Raw genomic sequence first — 22,099 nt, 5'->3', positions numbered from 1 at the left:
GGGGGGTGGAGACGGCACTAACATTTAGAATGCAATTCTTGGACTGAAACACAAGTGAGCACCAAGAACTGGGTGATCATTTAGTCTTTAAGAATAAAACTTTGAGAAAGTTTCATTTCAGATGTAAGAGATTCAGGATTCAAGCAATAAACTGTAAAAATGCAAGAAAGCCTAAACCAATATGGCTTTTTTTGTAAAGAGGAGCCAAGGTAGAGCACCACAGAAGCAATGCATGTTTGTTCCCCAAAAGAAGAAGAAGAATTGCAGATTTATACCCTGCCCTTCTCTCTGAATCAGAGAATCAGAGCGGCTTACAATCTCCTTTTTCTTCTCTCCCCACAACAGACACCCTGTGAGGTGGGTGAGGCTGAGAAGGCTCTCACAGCAGCTGCTCTTTCAAGGACAACCTCTGCGATAGCTATGGATAACCCGAGGCCATTCCAGCAGGGACAAGTGGAGGAGTGGGGAATCAAACCCAGTTCTCCCAGATAAGAGTCCACACACTTAACCACTACACCAAACTGGCTCTCTAGGACAAATATATAACTGGTATGACAATTTAATTTTTTAAAAAAAATATATATATATATGACTCAGAAAAATTGTTTCTGAAACTATGGCAAACATTTTTTGAGTGTAAATACTAAAAATGCCATCCTACACCAGACACATACATAATTTTTTTTAAAATCCCTTTTTATGTATCACACAAATGTTAATTTACTGAGCAGAAGTGCCTGAGTTTTGAAACTCCCAATGCAAATGGCAATGGATAGTATTGAAATCAGTCTCTCATCTATGTGGCCTTTCATAACATAACAAGTTCTAACATGTTTGCTACTTCTTATATGATGGCGTGGGCACTGATTAGTGTGCAAAGTTTGGGTTACCAGCAATTTCAAAATGTTCAGTTTATAAAATGATAGTGGATTCTGTGCAGGTTTGTGGAAAGATGCATCTTATATACAGTGAATTAGGGAGCTCAGAATAATACATTGGCACAAAAAATAACTGCATGTGTCAGAGAATCAAAAATAGGACTTCAGTTATGTTCAGACCTGCTTTCTCGTAGACTCTCTCATTAGGCTGCAATAAAAAAAAATGCTTGCAATAAAAATCAGGTTGACATCCCATGCCATCTACTAGCTAATGGATTTTGCTTGCCATTAACCACTGCATTTAATCAAGTCATTACATAAGACACCTGTGAAGACAAGTCTTGAGGGTTTCTTTCGGATAGTTCTGAGCAGGCAGCAAAATTGTGCTCAGCAAGATTACAATAACAATGCAGCAATCTGCAGCTTGCCTAGGATCTAATTCCCCAGCTATGGGAAGCAACTCCAAAAAGCTCCCCATGTCCCTGAAGTGGCACCATGGGGACACTGGGGAACTAGAATAGGCTGTGATCACTTTGGACAACTAGGGAAAGAAGTTGATGGGGGGAATTTTAAAAGAAAAAGGGGGGCGGAGAGAGAGACTGACTCTCAAGGCCTTCATAAGTGATGAACCAAATGTTCTGGCAAACAGTCTTTGTAGATTGAGTTAGGCTGGATGTGCAGGCAAGGCTGCCTGTCTTTCTTGTTGATTTTCTTTCAAAGCCACATTTCTGGTACTTCTGTGGCAAGAGAGTTTTAAGTACTGAGGTGGGGAAAAGCAAAGCTGCTAATGTGAAATGGCAGATCAGGACCTTGCAAAATCTGTAATCTAGCAATGAATGAAGTGCACAACACTTTTGTAATTTAAAAGCTAATTCTAGGCATATGTTTTCTCAGACATAAGTTTTCCCTTTGATCAATGGGTCGTGCAGCCCAGCCTATGAACATTCACTCAAAAGTAAATCCTAATGAGTTCAATGGGGTTTACTTTCCAGGCAAATAATTGCTGTAATATTTGACACAGCCCTAAGGAAAATCACTTTCAACAGCATCATTTAGCAGCAATGACCAATAAATCCTGAGGCACTGGAATTCCTATGTAGGATTATTCTCATGGCTTCATAATCCACCCTGGTGCATTCCCTCACTCTCTTAATGGCAGAAGTAATAATCAGCTGTCTAAGATGTGGTACCTTTTTGTTTCTTTTGTTCTTTGGCTTCAGTGAAAGCTCCTGTGATGGACTGCACTTTTTAAGAGGCTTAGAAATGCTACCAACAGCTAAAGGACTGTGAAGGGTTAATTCTTCACAGAGCCAGAGAGGCTTGAGTGACAGGTTGCTTCAGGCAATCTGATTGGATGGCATCAGCTGAGCAAAAGAAAACAACTCTTGAGAGAGCTGGATGCTAAAGGGAGACAGATTCCTGCCTTAACTGAGAATATCGATGTACTGAGACCAACTGAGACTAGTCCTGATAGAAAAGGGTCTATTGCTGATAAAGTCAGATTTCTACTTTGCTTGAATGCAGTCTGAATTCAGCATTAGCTGAAAGCAGTTTGAACACAGACAGAGAACTGGGGGAAAGTTTGGCAAGGAAGTTTGGGTAGTAGAAAAGACTCCCATTCAGGCCAAAGGGAAAGGGAAAGATCTAGAGAGAGAAGAAGACTCCCTACCCAGTCAAACAGGGAGCATTATCTCTGAGGAGTACAGAATTCCCAGGTTTAGTGTGGTTAAAAACTGTATTTAAAGACTTTAAAAGTCAGTCAACAACTCAAGAAGACTACAGGTGTTCCAAGACAAGGGGTTTGGGTACTGGAAGGAGGGTACCAGCCTTCTGGGCACCAAAAGAGTCAGCAATGGTACAAATGCAGTGTATTATGGTGTTTAGAGCTTCTCAATATAAAGATTTAAAGTAACTGTAAATAATTTAAGAACCTCTCATTAGCCTGATGTATAATAACAAAAGTCTGTGCTTATACTAGCTTTACGACACAATTTCAACCCCTGATTTCACCTCTCCTTTCCACTTGATGTTAAATAAAACCTTTTGTTATTTTTGAATTTTAAAAGTGTCTCAAGTGCCATTTTCAAGGGTTTAAGTTAAAGGGTGATCCCATCACTTCCTTCAGGTTCCTGAGCAAATAACCAAAATATATCTTACTGACAGGATGGGACAGCCAAAGTTTCTTCAGGGGAGAAGAAAACACATTACCAGGGCTGCTCAGTCAGTGAAGGGACAGAAAAATGAAGGGAAAAATCTAGCCTTTGAGAAAGGGAAGTGGAAAGGTTCCATCATAGCTCCCTCAGTCTGGGCATATCAAAAAGGCTGAGCAGTTCCTGTTCTTTTCACATCAAGGAAGGAATTCACATTCACTGCCTCAGGACATGTTGTCAAGCCAATTTTCTTACTTCCTTCTTATATTGCTGATTTTTCAGATTTCACAGGGACGGTGCTCTATTTTCCTCATGTGTGTTAAATTGTTAGCAGCAGATCATAAAAGTGCTGCCATGAAGATGAATGGGCCTTTTCCATGAATCTCTGCTATAATGGTGATAGCTCTTGGAAAGGCAATAATTAAAGAAATGAAATATTTGCCTTGTTCTAAAATGTTAGATATTTTCCTTGGCAATGACATGGGAGCTAGGGTTGCCAGGTCCCCTTGTTGTGCCAGTGGGGGGATTTGGGGGGCATTCCAGGACAAAAGTGATGTCATCATGTCAGGGGCGTCTCTCAGCAACATTCTGTTGTGGAGGCAGAACTCTGAGGTAAGCTGGCCTCAAACCATAGAGTTTTGTCCTCAAACCAGAGTGTCACTGTGCAATGTCCCCAGTGTGATGATGTCACTTCTGGGTAATGTCATCATGTCAAGGATGTCCTGCAGCAATGTGGCTGTTTGGGGGTGGGGTTTCTCCCACTCACCAGTGGGCAGAAGCCCAAAACCCCAAAAACCCAGGGGACTAGCAACCCTAATGGGAGTATAACCTTTCATTCAAATCTTTTGGCTAATGCTGTAACCACCTCCAACCAGGACCACTAGTTGGTCCAACTCCATAAATATATGGGGACTTTGGGGGTGGATTCAGGAGACTTTGGGAGTGGATCCAGGAGACACTGGGATGGAGCCAGGAGCAAGAGTGTGACAAGCACGATTGAACTCCAAAAGGAGTTCTGGCAATCACATTTAAAGGGACCGTGCTCCTTTTAAATGCTTTCCTTCTATTGGAAATAATGGAGGATAGGGTCACCTTCTTTGGGGGCTCATAGAATTGAACCCCCTAGTCCAATCTTTTTGAAACTTGGGGGGGGGGGGGAATTGAGGAAAGGCATCGGATGCCTTTTGGTGCCTCTACAGCCCTCCAGAGCTCCAGATATCCATGGGTCAATTCTTCATTATACCCTATGGGAATCGATCTCCATAGGGTATAATTGAGTGCCAAGCAAACATTTCCCTTCCCCCCCCCCTTGATAACCCTGAAGTGGGGGGAGGGCCTCCAATCCAGGGGATCCCCTGCCCCCTATGGACTACTGCAGCCATCACTTCCTGACTTCCATTTTGCCACCTCAGTCTTTTTACTTGTAGCCAGATCTCTGTTTCCTGCCAATCTGAATTTAAGGATTGCTGCAGGGGTTGGAAGGATGGGCCGAAGGCAAAGTCCCTAACGAAGGTGGCCCATGGGATCCCTGAGGTGATGCAGTCAGCATCTGAGGGGGAACTGGACATGAAATACTAGTTTTAATCTCTCTGCACCCCTATCTTTAATTATAGTTAACCTACCATCTAACAACTTAAGTTCAGCAAGGATTCACGGTTGTTCTGAGAAAGGCAGAGAAGAGTCTATCTTCAAAAAAAAGTCTGCTTCGGGACTTGAGGACCTGAAGACTTTAACAGGAGGGGAAGAAAGACCAACATGTGTGTCCTGTGCTTCAGCTGACTGGAGCTGGGAGATATGGCCCCTCACCTTTGTTTTAGGATGAAAAGATAATAAAACCAATGGCCCCATTAAAAGATTCTTTAAAACTCAGCAGGGAGAACCTCTGCCGCAGTGGAGATAGTCGGCTTTCAAGGGGTCTCTTCTTCCAAAGCTATTAACTTCACTAATCATTCAGACCACTTAACACTGAGTTCTAAATTCCTAGACCAGTCGTGTATTCGTGGCCATATCTAGCCCAGACTCCTTGTCCTTACTTTAGACTCTCTGGCTACTTTATTACAGGCCCCAAACCCTACAGAAGAACTGTCCTGTCTACTTTTTTTTGTATTTTGTTGGTATGAATTTGTATTTAGATTTGAATGTTTCTGTAGTTGTTGTTCTTGTTGAGAACTGCCTTATTGTACTCATAATGGTGGTGGTGGGGAGATAAAATATTTTAAATTAGTAAACAGGGAAAACTAATAATGCAACATGGAAAACAATGTTGCAGGGAAGGCAAAACTGTCCCCCCTCCCTGACAGAGGGTCACCCAGCCATTAGTCATAGGAATCCTCCACAGGGTTACATTGGCACACATACAAATGCACGCTCTAGGAGTCCTTTCAACATACAGTCCTCCCTCTCCAAACATACCTCATCCATCATCATATGACAGATATTTTCTAAAAATGTAAATAATTGACAAATGTTCTATTATCCAACAGCGCCCCAAGTTTGCTGTCTGGCCGAGCCAAAGGCCTACAATAGGCATGCCCCATGATAGGGCTTGTTCTGGACCCTGAGTATTCAAAATATACTATGGGAAGCTAATATTCTGTCACCAGGATCCAGCTGCCACATGCTGTTTGGCTGTAACTTGCTAGGAAAAGCACTGAAGTGAGGGAAGATAAAACAAGAGGCTTGAAAAGGAAGCGGAAGATTTGGCAGTTGGTTTCAGGATGCTTATTAGCCATAAACAATAAGCCCCCCCCCTTTCTCTGGGGGAGGAGGAGGTTAGCTCTTCATTTCTGAATGGAACTAAGCATTAGTTACTTCAATGGCTTGAAGAGGAGGAGGCAGAAAGGGGAACGTGTCTGAACAGCCCTCAGTGGTGCATAAAGATAAAAAGGAGTGGAAAAGGGGGATTAAAGAGGCCCATCACAACATGGTGGAGAGCCAACTAAGAGCTTAAACAAGATACCACAGGAAATACGTGCCGCAGGAAATCCTAAGAAAACAGTTTATTTCAGAGCTTGGTGTCAAGCTTCAATGAAAGAAACAGTGGAAGAGGCCACTAATAAGTTCCAGGACGAGACAGAGAGACTACTGAATGAACTACTGCCTGACCGAAAAAAAAAAAATTCCTACCCTGGTGATATGGAGAATGCATAAAAGTAAAAACGTGCCGCTGCCGGAGGTACATAACAATGTCACTTGATTTATTAGATTTCAAAAGCTAAGAGGAGTAAAGTACATAAGGAAAAAATCAGAGATCCGTACAAGCAGTATATAATCCAGCGTGAACATTAGGATAGATCAAAGGACACTAACCTGCTGTGTGCATGCTAGGAAAACCCCAGGTATTCCTCTGGGAATAATAAAATGCTTGGAAAGAACTGACAAGAAAGGGAAACTAAACTTTTGGTTTCTGGAATACACGCAGTGCCTTCTTTCTATCACCTGTTTAAGCAATCTATATTGAAATTTCATATGAGGTTTGGAGTGACAATGATGCTCAAACAGTGACTGGCTGAGCTGCCCCTGATATCTCAGAAAGGTGGGTCAGGCAAGAGGACCTCAGGTTGCCACAGGTAGAGTAGCTCCGGTCCAAAAGGGAGAGCAGTTGAAGGACATGGAATTAGGAAAGTAGGAGCCTTTTGTGTAGTAGTTAGAATGTTGAACAAGGAGACAATAACCAATCCTGTGTGCTTTAGGCAGAAAGAGAAGGACTAGCCCCACATTTCCCTGATTAAGAACATATCCTTGCTAGAGTCTGTGCAAAAGAGGTCACTCTGAAGGCCTCAGAGGCTACAGGGGCCAGATATCCTGGCAGGGGAAGTTATAACTTATCAAGGCCTCTTAAGCTTACAATCATGACAAACTCATATTGAGGACTGTTAAGAAAAATGTGAAATGTTGCAAAGCTAAAATTGTTGCTGAAACTCCTCCATCCCTATATTGTAACCTTTTCAAGTGACCTTACACTTATAGTAATACTACATCATAGGGTTACCAGATGTCCTCTTTTTAAAGGACATGCCCTCTTTTTTTCTATGTGTCCATCCTCTTTAGGACTCTTTTTAAAAATGATGGAAGTATCCTCTTTTGGGGTTGGAAGGTTAGGATTATTCCTAGTTAGTAGCAATTATTACAGTTTAAATAGTAGGGGTATTTAAAATGAGATTTGTCATAGTGACCATTTGTTTGAAATAGTCAACTGGGGAATACGTCCTCTTTTTTGCTTTTCAAAATATGGTAACCCTAGTACAGCATGTACATTAAAAGGGAAGGAGCATCCTATGTAGATATGCCCTAAGGAACTTGATGAGAATTTCCTTTAAAAAAACAACATGCTAAAGTGCTGGGATTGGAAATGATAGTAACTGATCGAGCAGGGTCTATAGAGAAGTGAATAAGAACCAGTGCTGTATGGAAATGCTGCAGGAAACATGAAGTATGTTTTCAATTTTATTACCCATTCTTGGATTCAAGTTTACCAAAGTTGGTCACAGTAGTGGAAAGGTCCATTTATGTCTTGGGAAGCTCCAGAGAGCAATTAAATTAGTTTTCTGTGGAAAATCCAGCTCTTAACAGAAATTATGTATATGTGTCAACAACTTCAAGTCTTTTGGTCACAGTCCAGAAAAATATTAGGAAAAGAAATAACCAGAAACCATAGAAAATTTTCAGGACCACAGGAAAATAAATAAATAAATAACCCCAAACTGTTGCAAAGGCTGTTCATAACTTGGATCCAATGATTTTTTCCTGTTGGTGAAAAAGAAAGGAAGGGTAATTCTTTGGCCACCAAAAAAGGCAATGTTGAGAATTGTGGCACCTGTATTTACAAAAATAATATCTGATGGGGGCTGTAGTATGGAAGAGAAATGGGTGAGATTAAGTGAAAAAGCTGGCTGAATCTAGCCCTTTGCAATTTTGTGCAAAAGAAAAAAAAAGGTACATAATTCCCTCCCTGCCCCCCAGAATGAGACATGTGCAGGAAATTCTCTTCCAGGTGTTTAGGATTCTGAGGAAGGAAGATGGCTTCTCATAGCCAACCAGGGCGAGATAGGGTTGCTAATCCCTGGAGAGGGTTGCCAATCCCCAGTTTGGAGGCCCTCCACCCCCCCCCCCCCCGGCTTCAGGATTATCAGAAAGCAGGTGGTGGTGGGGGGAGTGTCTTCTGGGCACTCCGTTATCCCCCATGGAGACCGGTTCCCAAAGAGTATAATAAAGAATCAGTCTATGGGTATCTTTGGCTCTGGGGGGCCTATTTGTTGAGGTAGAGGCACCAAATTTTCAGCATAACATCTGGTGCCTCTCCTCAAAAATCCTGCCATGTTTCAAAAAGATTGGACCAGGGGGTCCAGTTCTATGAGCCCCAAAAGAGGTACTTCTATCCTCCATTATTTCCAATGGAAAGCATTTAAAACTTCAATTGTGCTTGTCACAACCTTGCTCCTGGTTCCATTCCCAAAGTCTCCTGGGTCCACCCACAAAGTCCCCAGATATTTCCTGAGTTGGACTTGGCAACCCTACCCCCACCCCATATCCACCATGTTTGTGGTACTTTCCTTATCTTCTTATTGCCTGAGTGTCTCTTTCAACCCTGCAACTCCCAGTTATTGCTATGGTGGACTTTCATTATAATTACAGCGGCTTCTTGTGTAAAAATCTTATTTTTCAGAATCTAGAGTTATGAATATATTTTCAAAAATGGTTTGAAGAACAAAGGGCTTCATTTTACATATTCCTAATCCTCCCCTGTACATGAATGTAAGCAAACAAATTATGTAACTCTTTTTTTCTTAAAACCATGTTCAATGGCATCTGAAACCAAGGAACATTTAGGAACATGCATAATAATAGCTCCTAAAGATGCATAATAGTGTCTAAAAAATAAAAAATAAGGATGCCTTCTAAGGTAGTTCTGGCCCAGACTAGCTACAACTATGGACCTATAAACAAAGCCAAACCCATGTGTTTCACAGAGAGGGTGGAGATGTTAGTTCTGAAAGGCCATTTAAGATTGGTCAAAGTAGCTTTTATGTGCCTGTAAGGGGGAGGATGAATTTCTGCCTTTAAGGAATCCCTTTAGAAAACATGTGCTGCAAAGAATGTATGGATATTTGGGTCTGGAAGGAGGGGCTCCTGCAGGAATTTTAGAGACTGGGGCCTGTTTCAGAACTTAATCCACCAGACCTTTGATGTTGCCCATTGAACTCTGTACCCCCTGCTTTCCTTCTGGCCCTCAACTGACATCTTTAAATATCTGCTTTAAATCTTGCTTTTTAATTGTGCTGCATTAAAGCCACCTCCCCCCCTGCCACCTCTCATTTTTCCTGGTTCTCTTCTTCCCTTGTCTTTTGGTGCCAAAAGGTGTAATATCAGCCTATCATAACACAGACTGCACTGGATATAGGGTTGCCAGATCCCCTTTGGCCACCGGTGGGGGATGAGAGGTCCACAGGGTGGCCGGCTCTAGGTTGGAAAACTACTGGAGATTTAGGAGTGAAGCCCAGGGAGATCAGGGATCTCAGTGGGGTATAATACCATAGATACAGTGGGGTACAATACCTTTAAAGCATGTATTTTCTCCAGGGAAACTGATCTCTGTAGTTTAGATATACCCCATATATCTGTAATTCAAGGGTATCCTCAGGTCCCATCGGGAGGGTGAACTTGCAGAATGGGTGGGCAGGATTGGAGCACTGAATCCTACCTTGCATTTAGATTATTTTTGAGCAGGAACACAGTTCCAGCTGGCTGGGCGTCAGTGGTGTGACCTAATATGCAAATGAGTTCCTGCTGGGCTTTTGCTACAAAAAAAGTCCTGGATTTCTTAATGAATTCTCTTCAGCTGGTTTTTCTTCCAGCAGGGTGTTTCATCTGGACAAGAAGCCTAACTGGTCCAGCCTGCCAGTTGAGATCCTTTTCCCAAGTTCTGTTCTCCATGGCCTCACCTGCAGAGGTGAGTCGAGTGGGGACTAGAGACAGGTCTTCCAGTTCTGGCACCTCACCTGTGGAATGCCCTTCCAGTTGAGACTCACCAGGCCACGTCCCTTACTCTCCTTCACTCACCAGGCCAGAACTGGCTTGTAACTGACAGGGGGTGCAGATTTTAAAGCAGTTTTTTTTTATGTTTTGTTTATAACCTAAGAAGTGTTTTATGAAGATTGCTTAGGTCAGAGGCTGGTGGCTGATTTGGATGCCCTGGTTGGGATTGTGCCACTGGCTTTGTTACGTTTTTTATGCTGATTTCTGTTTTATTGTGAACAACTTCAAGCACTATCTTACTTTGGGGAAGGGGAAAATGTAGTTAGGGGAAACAGTTCAACTCCCTCCTTCTGCAGGTCCAACCTACACATCAAAACTTACTGTTTCCTACCCCCACTTTATAGTTTAGTTGCCAGCCTCCAGGTGGGGCCTGGAGATCTCCCAGAATCACAACTGTTCTCCACACTACAGAGATCAATTCCCTTGGAGAAAAAGACAGCTTTGGAGGGTGGACCCTATTGCATTACACCCCATTGAGATTCCTCCCTTCCTCAGTCTCTACTTTCCATGGGATCCAAATCTCCAGGAATGTTCCAGCCTGGAGTCAGGAGCCCGAGTGTTGCCAGATCCCTCCCCCGGTCACCAACAGGGAATGTGGGAGAGGTTTGCTAGATCCAGGTTGAGAAATTTCTGGAGAGTCAGGGATGCAGCTTGGGGAGGACAAGGACCTCTGTGGGGTAGAATGCCATAGAACTGAAGCATCCATTTTCTCAAAGCGAACTGATCTCTATTGTCTGGAGATGAGCTATCATTCCAGGGGATCCCCAGGTCCTGTCTGAAGGCTGACATCCCTAAGTAATTTGCCAACGACTGAATCCAGACACAGGTTAGTTACTACCATCCCATCTAGTTTCTGCCTTAAAGCATAGTCTCTGCCTTTAGTTTTGTTTCACGTATCATGGCCAGTGACTAAAGGTGCTCTAGAAACCAGTCTTCATAATATATAGTTATGAAAGAAGCTGGAGGCCTTCTCGAAGGGGCTTGTCTTCTTCCTCCCTGTCTTGGTTAGTCACTCGTTTTCCTATGCAGTCTTTCGGCTGCCTGGTTCTAATTGCCCTCATTAGGGCTATGTCAATGTTTCCATCGTTAACCTTCCTTTTTTTAGAGGTTTATGTAACTAAGTCATAAAAATTAGCTTCAAGATAGATTTGGCAGGCTCAGTTTAGTCTGGGAGCTATATGTGTGTGTGTGTACATACACACACACACAGACAGACAGACAAACAGACAGATAGACAGAGACAGAGTGAGTTGTGGTTGGTAACTTCCTGGAAGCATCAGCAGTCTGCCCAGCTCTCCATTTCGCCGTCTAACCTCTTCATTTCCTTTGCATTGTTAGTGGAGAGGGCTGACTGGGTGAAGGTGGCACAGTGCAAAGAAATTTATGTTTGGGTGTGCAGAGAAAAGTACTTTGGCATTGGTCCAAACCACACGGAACTTGCCTTGATTTTTTGAAAAAGGGTTTGGATGTGCCTAGAGCCAGGGAGAGGCCCCTTTTAAGCAAGCCTCAATAAATAAATGTCATAGATATATTTAGCAGATGCCCTTAAACATATCCCAGTTCTGTCTTTCCAGTTAGATGCTATCAGCATTCCTCTTTGGGGATGGAAGACAAATAAGCAATGTGGTGAATTTTGCCGTTGTTCCCTTGTTGGAGATATCTAGGTGAGATCACTAAATCTAGCTTAGAGGCACCTAACTTCAAATAGGGTGCCAAGGATTCCTGGGAGCTTCGAGGGCCACGCAAATGGTGAGAATGACATCATACGGTGTGCCAGTGTTGCATCCAACAAAACACTCAGATATGATGTCAGCATATCAACTGATGCTCCATGAACTCCATGGTATTAATATAGGGAGAGTCTGACATCATTCCTGCCCCCACTGGTTTTTTCCTCCAGCCTGAGAGATGAGGGCAGGTGGGAAGGCCCTTCCTTGGACAATTTCCCACCTGAGCCAGGTGGTTGCCATACCTACTTCCCACCTGCATTTAGTCCTCCTTCTTTTAACTGAAAAGCCCCCAAACTCTTTAGCCTTTTCTCAAAGGGAAGGAATTCCTACATTTGGATCATTTTTGATTGACCTTGTCTGCACCTTTCACTGCTCTACAGGCTCCTTTTTGAATTATACACAGGGTTCCAAAGGCAGTGGCACCAGCTGTATTTATTTATTTATTTATTTATATTAAGATTTATACCCCGCCCTTCTCACCTAAGTGTCTCAGGGCGGCTTACAACATGATAAATTAGACAACTTCAGATTGAAACATTTAAAATACAATTAAACTATAGGTTAATAAAAAGCAGGATAAAATAGGATAATTAAAACCGGCGGCCTATAAATACATTTTGTTCCATCCAGGATGTTTTCATTGTCAGTTAATGTCATAGGCCTGCCGGAAGAGGACTGTCTTACAGGCCCTGCGGAATTGCCCTAGATCCCGCAGGGCCCGTACCTCTTCCGGCAGCTGGTTCCACCAGTAAGGTGCCGTTGTTGAGAAGGCCCGGTCCCTGGTGGATTTTAGACGGGCCTCCTTTGGCCCGGGGACTACCAACAGGTTTTGTGAGCCTGAGCGTAGTACTCTCTGGGGAACGTGTGGGGAGAGACGGTCCCTAAGGTAGGCAGGTCCTAGGCCATATAGGGCTTTAAAGGTGATGACCAACACCTTGTACCGGACTCGGAATATTACTGGCAGCCAGTGCAGACTCTGGAGCCTCGGCCGAATGTGCTCCCATCTAGGGAGCCCTAATAATAGCCGGGCAGCAGCGTTCTGCACCAACTGCAGCTTCCGGGTCCGGCACAAGGGTAGCCCCATGTAGAGGGCATTACAGTAGTCCAGCCTCGAGGTGACTGTAGCATGGATGTGTATATACAAACATTATTTTGTAGTTCTACAAGAGTTATTAATCTGGGCTTTAAACAATGATCTTCTCTTGGCACACTAACTGGCTAAAAAATTTCAAGCAAGTTTCAAAGTTTATCTTTATATGATAAAAGCTAGCATAAAAGTTGACATCCTTGAGATTTCATATATCGCACACAGAAGACAGTCTTTCAGCAGCTTAAATATGTGGAGCAGTTTTTAGGATACCCTAAGCCCCTGATTTTTGCTAGAACTAAATTTGCCACCCTTCTGGGATTGAGCAAAGTAGTCACCTTGGCCTATGGATGAGGGGCATTTGTGGAAGACTGAACTTTCTGGAGCGCTAAATAGAGCTTCTGTATACAAAAGCAGTCTGTCTTTGAATAAAAGAAGCCAGGAACAAACAGCAAAGGAGGACTGATACCCTACTGCCTTGGTCTCCTTAGAGCTGCTGCTGGCTTCCATGTCATTCTTCTTTGGAGCCAGTGGCTTTTTCCAACAAAACCCCATCAGACTAGATGCTGACATCAACAGCTACTCCTCAACATCTTCTTGGCTTTGCCCCTGGGAGGAGTATCACTGCCTAGAGGCAGGGCCGGATCTGGGGGGGGGAGCAGAGGGGAGTGCTTGCCCTGAGCGCTGATGGAGGGGGGGCGCCAAATTGGGTATGGAGTCCATTGTATTCTATGGGACCATAAGATAGAATGGCCCATAAGGGGGCGTCATTTTTGAATTTTGCCCCCCCCCCCTCAGAAAACATATAGATCCGATCCTGCTTAGAGGTTAGGACTGGCAGATCTCCAAGTACGTCCTGTTTGGTGTAGTGATTAAGTACGTGGGCTCTTATCTGGAAGAACTGGGTTTGATTCTCCACACCTCCACTTCCAGCTGCTGGAATGGTCTTGGGTTAGCCATAGCTATCGCAGCTGCTGTGAGAGCCCTCTCAGCCCCACCCACCTCACCGGGTGTCTGTTGTGGGGGGAGAAGATATAGGAGCTTGTAAGCCACTCTGAGTCTCTGATTCAGAGAGAAGGGCTGGGTATAAATCTGCAGTCTGTAGCCTATTGGTACAATGGGGTCTTCCAGAAGGGCTTCATTATTGCAGAGGAAGGAACCGTCATAGTCCAAGGGGGTTACTCTTGAGATTGTCTGGCCTTGAAGTTTTTGAGCTCTGTGAATTCAAAACTGTCAGTCAATACAATCTGTAAGGCAAGGAGGAAAAACTTCAGACTATACAAGAGCTGCTATGGTTGGGCAGTGAAAAGCATGAACTACAAGGTCCTCTGTTATCTCATGTCAAGAGTCCTTACATGCAAGGAGCTGGCACAGAGGCTATGAATCAGGATGCCCATCCTTTCTTTTTATCTCTGCCATTAACTCACCAGGTGGCTTTAGTGTTCCAACCCCAACCCATGTGCAATCATGTCTAGTTTGGTCAGGAGATGCCTGAAGTCTGCTTAGAATGTGTAGAACTGCGGTTCAGTGGCAGAGCACGTTTAGAAGGTCTCCAATTCAGTCCCCGGCACTGCCAGTTAAAAGGATCCCAGGCACTGAGAAAGACTTCTGTGCTAGAGATCCAGGAGAGCCAACAGAGAAGAATAGTATGTCTGTGCATAGGTAACAACAGCTGGTGTCGTAATGAATATATAACTGAGAGTAGGACCTATGTTCAATGGTTAGAGCCCATGATTTGCATGTAGAAGGCCCTCAGTTCAATCTCTGTTTCTCCTTCCTGCTGCAGCCCAGATTACATCCCCACCAAAGCTGCTCCTGGGGAAAAGGAGACCCTCAGAAATAGCACAGGGAGAGTTGGAGGTTTAACATGGTGGGGGATATTGCTGAAAGTCATTTCTCCTTCCATCTACGAATATCATCCCTGGGATTCAAGTTGCTGAACCTATAATTCATATGAATGGGTGGTTACCTCCATGTTCAGAAACATTCTGCCTCTGGATTGTTAGTTTCTGGGCAATAAAAACCAAAGAAGTAAAAAAAGGTAAAGGAAGTGCCTTGTGCAAGCACCAATCATTTCTGACTCTGGGGTGATGTTGCATCACAATGTTTTCATGGCAGACTTTTTATGGGGTGGTTTGCCATTGCCTTCCCCAGTCATCTACACCTTCCTCCAGCAAACTGGGTACTCATTTTACTGACCTCGGAAGGAAGTAGCACCTTGGGGAGGGACGGTGGCTCAGTGGTAGAGCATCTGCTTGGGAAGCAGAAGGTCCCAGGTTCAATCCCTGGCATCTCCAAAAAAGGGTCCAGGCAAATAGGTGTGAAAAGCCTCAGTTTGAGACCCTGGAGAGCCGCTGCCAGTCTGAGAAGACAATACTGACTTTGATGGACCAAAGGTCTGATTCAGTATAAGGCAGCTTCATATATTCATATGTTCTACATTCATCAGGATAGTCTGCTTTCCCAAGAGAAAGCTGGAGAAAAAGGACATTTATGTTTTGCCAGCAAGGCAACCTGTGTTTTGGATCTATTGTATTACCTGCGATGGCCTCCATCTCCCATGGAAATATTCCCCTGTATATGACATGCTAAGGAGAAAGAACAGAGATAGTTGTCCTTTCTGTTCCCTGCCTATGGACTTCCTACTGACTTCCTACTGGCAACAGGGTGCTGAGCTAGATGAGCCTTCTTGGTCTGATCCGGCAGGGTTCATTTAATGTACTCGCCCTCCCCCCCAGGACAAATAGCATTTATTAAGTTTTTGGAAGTCACATGGAAAGATTGTAAAGTATTCAGAGAGTCAAGGTGGTCTCAAAATTTGCTTCTCACCTGTTCATTTTTCATCCAGATGCTATTTATAAAAAAATCAAGTGTTTTCTAAAATAAAACTTATAGCCTAATCTCTATGCATTGTTATGGTAGAGAATAAACTAGTGTTGCTAATTCCCGGAGGGGCGGGGCAGGGAATTCCCCAGTTTGGAGGCTCTCCCCCTGCTTCAGGATTATCAGAAAGCAGGAAAGGGGTTGAATGTCTGCTGGTCACTCATTATATCCTATGGAGACTGGTCCCAATAGAGTGTAATGGAGAATCAATCTGTGGGTATCTGGGACTGGGGAGGGCTGTTTTTTGAGAAAGAGGCACCAAATTTTCAGCATAGCATTGGGTGCCTCTCCTCAAAACACCTCCGTAAGTTTCAAAAAGTTTAGACCAGGGGGTCCAGTTCTGTGAGCTCCCATCCTCTGTTATTTCCCCCATCCTCCATTACTTCCAGTGAAGGGAAAGCTTTTAAAGGAGAGCAGTCCCTTTAAATGCAATGGCCAGAACTGCCTTTGGAGTTCAATCGTGCTTGTCGCAACCTTGCTCCTGGCTCCACCCCCAAAGTCTGGCAACCCTTGAAGAAACCAACAGTTTAATTCCCCCCTCCAGAATATAAGAAGTTGCAAGACATAAAGCAGGTCTCCAATAAACACAAGCAATGGGGATCTCTCATGCATTTGCTATTCCAAAATGGATAAATAGATATCACTCTTTCTTCTAGTATCTTTCTTCCATCTCCGATGCTAGAGTTTAGCTTAGATAAACTCCTTGCTTTCCTCATGACTCATAGATGTGTCCTACAATACTCTCTGTGTTTAAGCATACAATATCCACATGCAAAATTAATGTCTCATATCAGATGAGGGTGGCACATGCATATTCCTGGCAACTGCAGCTTTGTACAGCAAAATACCTGGAAGCAGGGCCCTAATTCATTCCTGATCACCACTCCCGTGTCTTTGCTAATAATATGCGCAGCATTCAAAACTGACACAAGGTCCATACATTTTATATTCCTTCACCTATACCCAGATACGAGTAAATCCAGTCAAAAGTTCTCATTAAAAGCTGGATTTCCTAGTTGTTTTAAATGGTGACTACATTTCTGTCTTTAAGACTAGGTGGTTCAGAACATCACTACTTTTGAAAAAGAGATCTTTTATGAGAAACAGTAGTCTACTGGCTAAGCTCAGAAAGACAAGCTAAGCTTTTGCCTACAGAAACAGGTAGAGGTTCCATTAGTGTAAGGCCTTTACAGATGACACACCAGAGAAAAATATCCCACCCTATCTTGCACATGTTTTCACCTAGAATGTAGTTTTGTACCTCCAGTTTCATTCAGAATGTACAGAAACCTGGATAAGAAGGAAACTGGCAAAACAAATAAAACTTTAGCAAAAGTTGAACTTAATATGGAAAATGCATTAGGCACATATTTTGTTGTTCTTTCATTTTGGAAGGGTTGGCAGTTCACTTTAAACAGAAACAGATTTGCAGGAGACAATGCAGTTAACATAGGGAAAGGGTAGTCTTTATGCCCCCAACGTGGAAGAAAGGAAAGAGTTGTTTCTCCCCCAGAGTTTGCTGAATGGAAGCAATAGAACTGACACTGCTGTTCAGCATCAGAGAAAGCGACAATCTCTCCTTCATAGTCCAGACAAACCTGGATCTTGTTAAGGGGGCTATTTAGATACAGAAGGTCAAGAGGTGAAGTCAGAGCTCTGTACTGACCATTGTGAAAGCCTACAGCCCAAATCCCTTCCTCAGGTACAAAACTGAACTTTCGTTTTCTTTGTACAAACTCTTGTGCCATGCCCACAGCCCAGAAAGTTCCATCCTCCACATCCACTGTCCAGTGATGAAACACATTTGCATATTAGGCCACACCCCTGACATCACCATTGTTTCACACAGGGCTTTTTTGTAGAAAAATCCCAGAAGGAACTAATTTGCATATTAGGCCACACTTCCTAACACCACACCAGCCGGAACTATGTTCCTGTGTGTTCCTGTTCAAAAGAAGTCCTGCATGTCACTTGTGTTTCTCAAGAAACAGGTGAAGCTGTTGAAACGAAGGCTTTTTTTTCTGGAAAAAGAAGTGCTGGAACTCTCAAGAGGGAAATGAAGGAGAAACACACACGTGTCCCTCATTAACTTTTAATATTTTTTTTGAGAATTTTGTTTCCACAAAGAGGTTCCAGAATTCTATTCCACCGCATTCCCCCAGGGAAAAAAGCCCTGGTTGAAACTCTGATAAGAGTTTCTGCCTTTCGGCAGCTTTGACTTTCTTGTAAACCAGTATACAGTCAGATAATAAAACTACTATTAAAAAGATGCTAAGAATAACAATAAAGACATTTATAAAAGACAATTTTATTTAGTTATTTTTCTAACCTCTCACAAAATTACTACCAGAAAATTCCAAATTGCACAACAAAATATACAATAAATTCATTAACAATTTATGTGAAAAGTCCAGTCAAATTTCCATATGCAATATTTGCAAGTCCAATGCAAAAATTATGCAGAAATAATATTTGTTGCAAGTCCACTGCAAAAATCAGGCAGAGACCAGGACTCCAGATATATCACTTGGTTTGATGTATTTTTCGGATAAAGACAAACTTTTTACAAAACTATCAGAAATTTTCTAGAGATCAGACACATGTCAGCTTACTTCCAAGAATTAGCATTCAAGATTTTCTGATGTCAGTAGAATCTCTGACATGACAACTCCACATAGTCAAGGACATACTTTGTAAAACAGGCACCATCCCACAATTTCAAATGGTTCTATTTGAATGTTACTTTGTATATTGGTTTACAAGAAAGAGGAGCCCTGTGGCACAGAGTGGTAAGCTGCTGTACTGCAGTTCAAGTTCTGCTCATGACCTGAATTCGATCCTGGTGGAAGCTGGGTTCAGGTAACTGGCTCAAGGTTGACTCAGCCTTCCATCCTTCCGAGCTTGCTGGGGGTGAAGTGTAAATGACTGGGAAAGGCAATGGCAAACCACCCTGAAACAAAAAGTCTGGCAAGAAAATGTCCTGATGTGACGTTACCCCATGGGTCGTTAACGACTTGGTGCTTGCACTTTTTACAAGAAAGACAAAGCTACTGAAAGGCTGCTTTCCTGAACCTCTTTTAATGTACTTTTGAATATGCAACTTCTCTCCGGAGATCCCTCAAAGCCTCAAAGGAGCCCCCCCCCCCGGGACTCCCTTTCAGCCAAGATAATTCTCCTCAAAGTATCTGTGCATATCTTGGACAATTCTCTAGCTGAGAAATGTAGGCAGAAGGCATTAATTTGCCTTTTACTACCCTGAACAGAAGTGCCAGCCTGCCCCTGTTAGGAAAAGCAACTCAACTCGCCATTTTCCAACCCCGGAAGTCACTCTTTTAATGACTTTTGAAAGGGTTGGAAAAATGTCTGGTGGACAGGCATTTTACTAATGAGCATAACCAAGAATTAAGCAGCCCTGTGGCGCAGAATGGCAAAGCAGCAGTACTGCAGTACTGTGGTCTGAACTCTCTGCTCACGACCTGAGTTCGATTCTGGCGGAAGCCCAAGGTTGACTCAGCCTTCCATCCTTCCGAGGTTGGTAAAATGAGTACCCAGCTTGCTGGGGGGGGGGGAGTGTAAAAGACTGGGGAAGGCAATGGCAAACCACCCCATAAAAAGTCTGCCGTGAAAACGTTGTGAAAGCAACGTCACCCCAGAGTCGGAAACGACTGGGGCTTGCACAGGGGACTTTTCCTTTCTTTTTCTATAACCAAGAATAGCACTCCATGTGCAGAGGCAGTCTACCCTAAATTACCAGAAGCTGGGAACAATCATGAAAAGAAAAGCTTTTCCCTCATACTCCATTTTCTGGGCTTCACAGACTTATGTGGGCTGTCCAGCAACTGCTGAAAATGGGACACTGTACTAGGGTGTAGACTGATCCATCTGGGGTGCAGTCACACGTACCATTAAAAGCGTGTGTGTAGCGCTCAAATCTGAACTGCTGAATATTGATTCGATGCAGGGCAGTTCAGACGAGCATCCAAGAATGCGATTCATTCTGTTGTGCGCGATCAGACATCCAATACTATCACACTCATTTCTTGGAGCATGCGTAATCAGATGATGATTTCTGGGAGGGGAGGGGGTCTATTGAACATGTGCCCAACTGTTTGGAGCTGGGAAATCAAAACTTTCTTCAGAGGCAGGGGGGGAAGGGCGAAAGTTTCCAGAATTAAAGTTGCTGATCCAAACCACGGAACTGCCAGGAATTATTTTCCTAGAAATTGGCAGTGACAATGATATCTTGAAATCCTCCACATTGAAAAAAAAGAATTTTTTCCTGTTCTGAATAGTGGGATAACGTTTTCCCCCCTCCCTCCGATCCTGTGTTGATTGGAGAAGCAGAAGCGTCACCTCAGATTCCCGGATGATCTGGCAATGAGCATGTCTGCTAGGGCTTTTTTTTTTTTTTTTTTAAAGGTGAGAGGCAATATTGCGTGTGAGCTGTCCAAACAACAAAAAGCCAATCTTGTGCCGCTGTTTTGAAAAAGGGCCGGACTTTATGTGCTGTCCAATTAACGCGGCACTGATCCGCAGCAAGTCGGAATGACCCCGGATGACGCTCGATTGCCAGATGTGCATATCTGAACGAACGCATTTAATCCGTCAGCCAGACGGAGCTGTGTCGTCACCAATGGTACGTGTGACCGCACCCCAGGTCTCACCTTATGATTATTTCTCCCATCATTAGAACTAGAAACTTATTTTCCTTCTTTAAACAAAAACCTTCAGACGACTTCAGCCTAATACCGCAATCATCTGAGAGCTTTCCTTGAAAATGAACAGCAGTTTTCTAATTCTGATGATGGGAAAGAGAGCCTTAAACAGAGCCCTGCTCAATCAGATATGATTAGATACATGTTAGAAGTTTTATTATTAGTTAGATTTTTATTAGTTAGATTTTCAGGCCGCCCTCCCCCAAACATATGTAGGTTGAAGTCAGCTGTTGAAGAATGTCAGTTAGAGAATGGGCAAGTCCCAGTCTAGAAAGTTAGAAAGGTGTCTACTGGTAAAAGGTAGGACAGAACAGAAAAAAGTGCCTATTCATACTTTACACTTGAAAAGAGGAAAAAGATTCTTACATACAGTTCTGGAAGATTTGAGGATACCTCCAATTTGTAAACAGTATTTCTTCTTGGTTTTCAACTTCAAAAATCATCCCTGGAAAACTCAAGTTTAAGCTTGAGTCTTGCTTGTTTTCTTGCATCTGGTTTTTCTGGCCAGGCCTTCTGCGCTTTTAATAATTGCACAAGGGGCAGAAAATTCTGAAATCTCTGGGAATGAGCAGTCTCCTCATCCCTGATTACTGTTATTTATTTAAATGTCATTTCCCAGCTGGAAGCAAATTTGTTACATTTTTAAAAACATTAAAAACAGTTGCTATGATGCATAGTTCCATTTTGGGTGTTTTGCACAACTGGGGAAAAAAACTTCAGCGAATACCGCAGCATCTGTTGGGACCTGGCAGAACACTATGAAACTGGGACTATCAGTTGGGATGATGGAGAAAACATCCCAGATTTTCACTTTTTGTTCTCACCCCCACCTGCCAACTGCTGGTGGCTTCAATAGCCAAGTCTTGTGGTGACCCTGTTCCATGAAAACGATTTCTCTCCTTGAAGCTCGACCCAATTTAAAACAACCTGGTCAGGACATATAACCTTCCTCAGTACTGACATGGAGGCTGTGAAGAGTTGGGGTGTGGAGTATCCTTGCCCCAGTCTTGCTGTAATACAATTATTCCCCATAGCTGCCTGGATTCTGCTATCCTCACTGCCTTTGTTGTTAGCTGGCGCAATTTGACACTCTGGATTGAGAGACTCCAACACTTGGCCAAAGATTAAGGAACTTTCCTGCTGCAATTCAATGCCTTGAAAAGCAATAGGACCTATGAAGAGGAAGGGAATTTCTCCTTCCATGGGACCTCACCTTCTCTCTCCTTGCTTTGCCTCTCTCTGTCTTCCTCTTATTTTGTTGCAGCCCGTGCCTTCACCCACTCACTGCTTTCTGCTTGCTTTCAGGGCTTTTTTTTTTTTAGCAGGAATGCACAGGAACACAATTCTAGGTGGCTTGGCATCAGGGGGTGTGGCCTAATATGCAAATGAGTTCCTGCTGGGCTTTTCCTACCAAAAAAAAGCCCTGGGTATGACTCACCTTGCATAAGGATGCCCCTTGACTTTGGAGATATTACTGTTATGTTTCTACAGCTTCTTAACCCTCCCTGTTTTTTCTTAGTCCAGCAAAACAGAAGGGAGGAAAAAACCCAACCCTTTGTCCAGCAAAACAGAAGGGAGGAAAAAACCCAACCCTTTGGGCCCTCATCCATGAGGAGAAGAT

The 22,099-nt window shown here is 43.4% G+C and overlaps 1 protein-coding gene across 1 annotated transcript in view; it reads left to right on the top strand.

The window, feature by feature from the left end:
- The window catches only part of GLI3 (GLI family zinc finger 3), a 580,106-nt gene that overhangs the window by 22,705 nt on the left and 535,302 nt on the right, over positions 1 to 22,099 (top strand). The window contains exon 2 of the mRNA XM_060247667.1: positions 9,883 to 9,977. The gene's annotated coding sequence lies outside the window, so the exon portion shown is untranslated. The remainder of the gene's footprint in view (positions 1 to 9,882; positions 9,978 to 22,099) is intronic.

The sequence above is a fragment of the Heteronotia binoei genome, chromosome 10, assembly GCF_032191835.1.
Source record: "Heteronotia binoei isolate CCM8104 ecotype False Entrance Well chromosome 10, APGP_CSIRO_Hbin_v1, whole genome shotgun sequence".
NCBI classification, from domain to species: Eukaryota; Metazoa; Chordata; class Lepidosauria; order Squamata; family Gekkonidae; genus Heteronotia; species Heteronotia binoei.
Note: the sequence above shows the minus strand (reverse complement) of the source record. Positions and strands in the feature narration are given on the sequence as shown.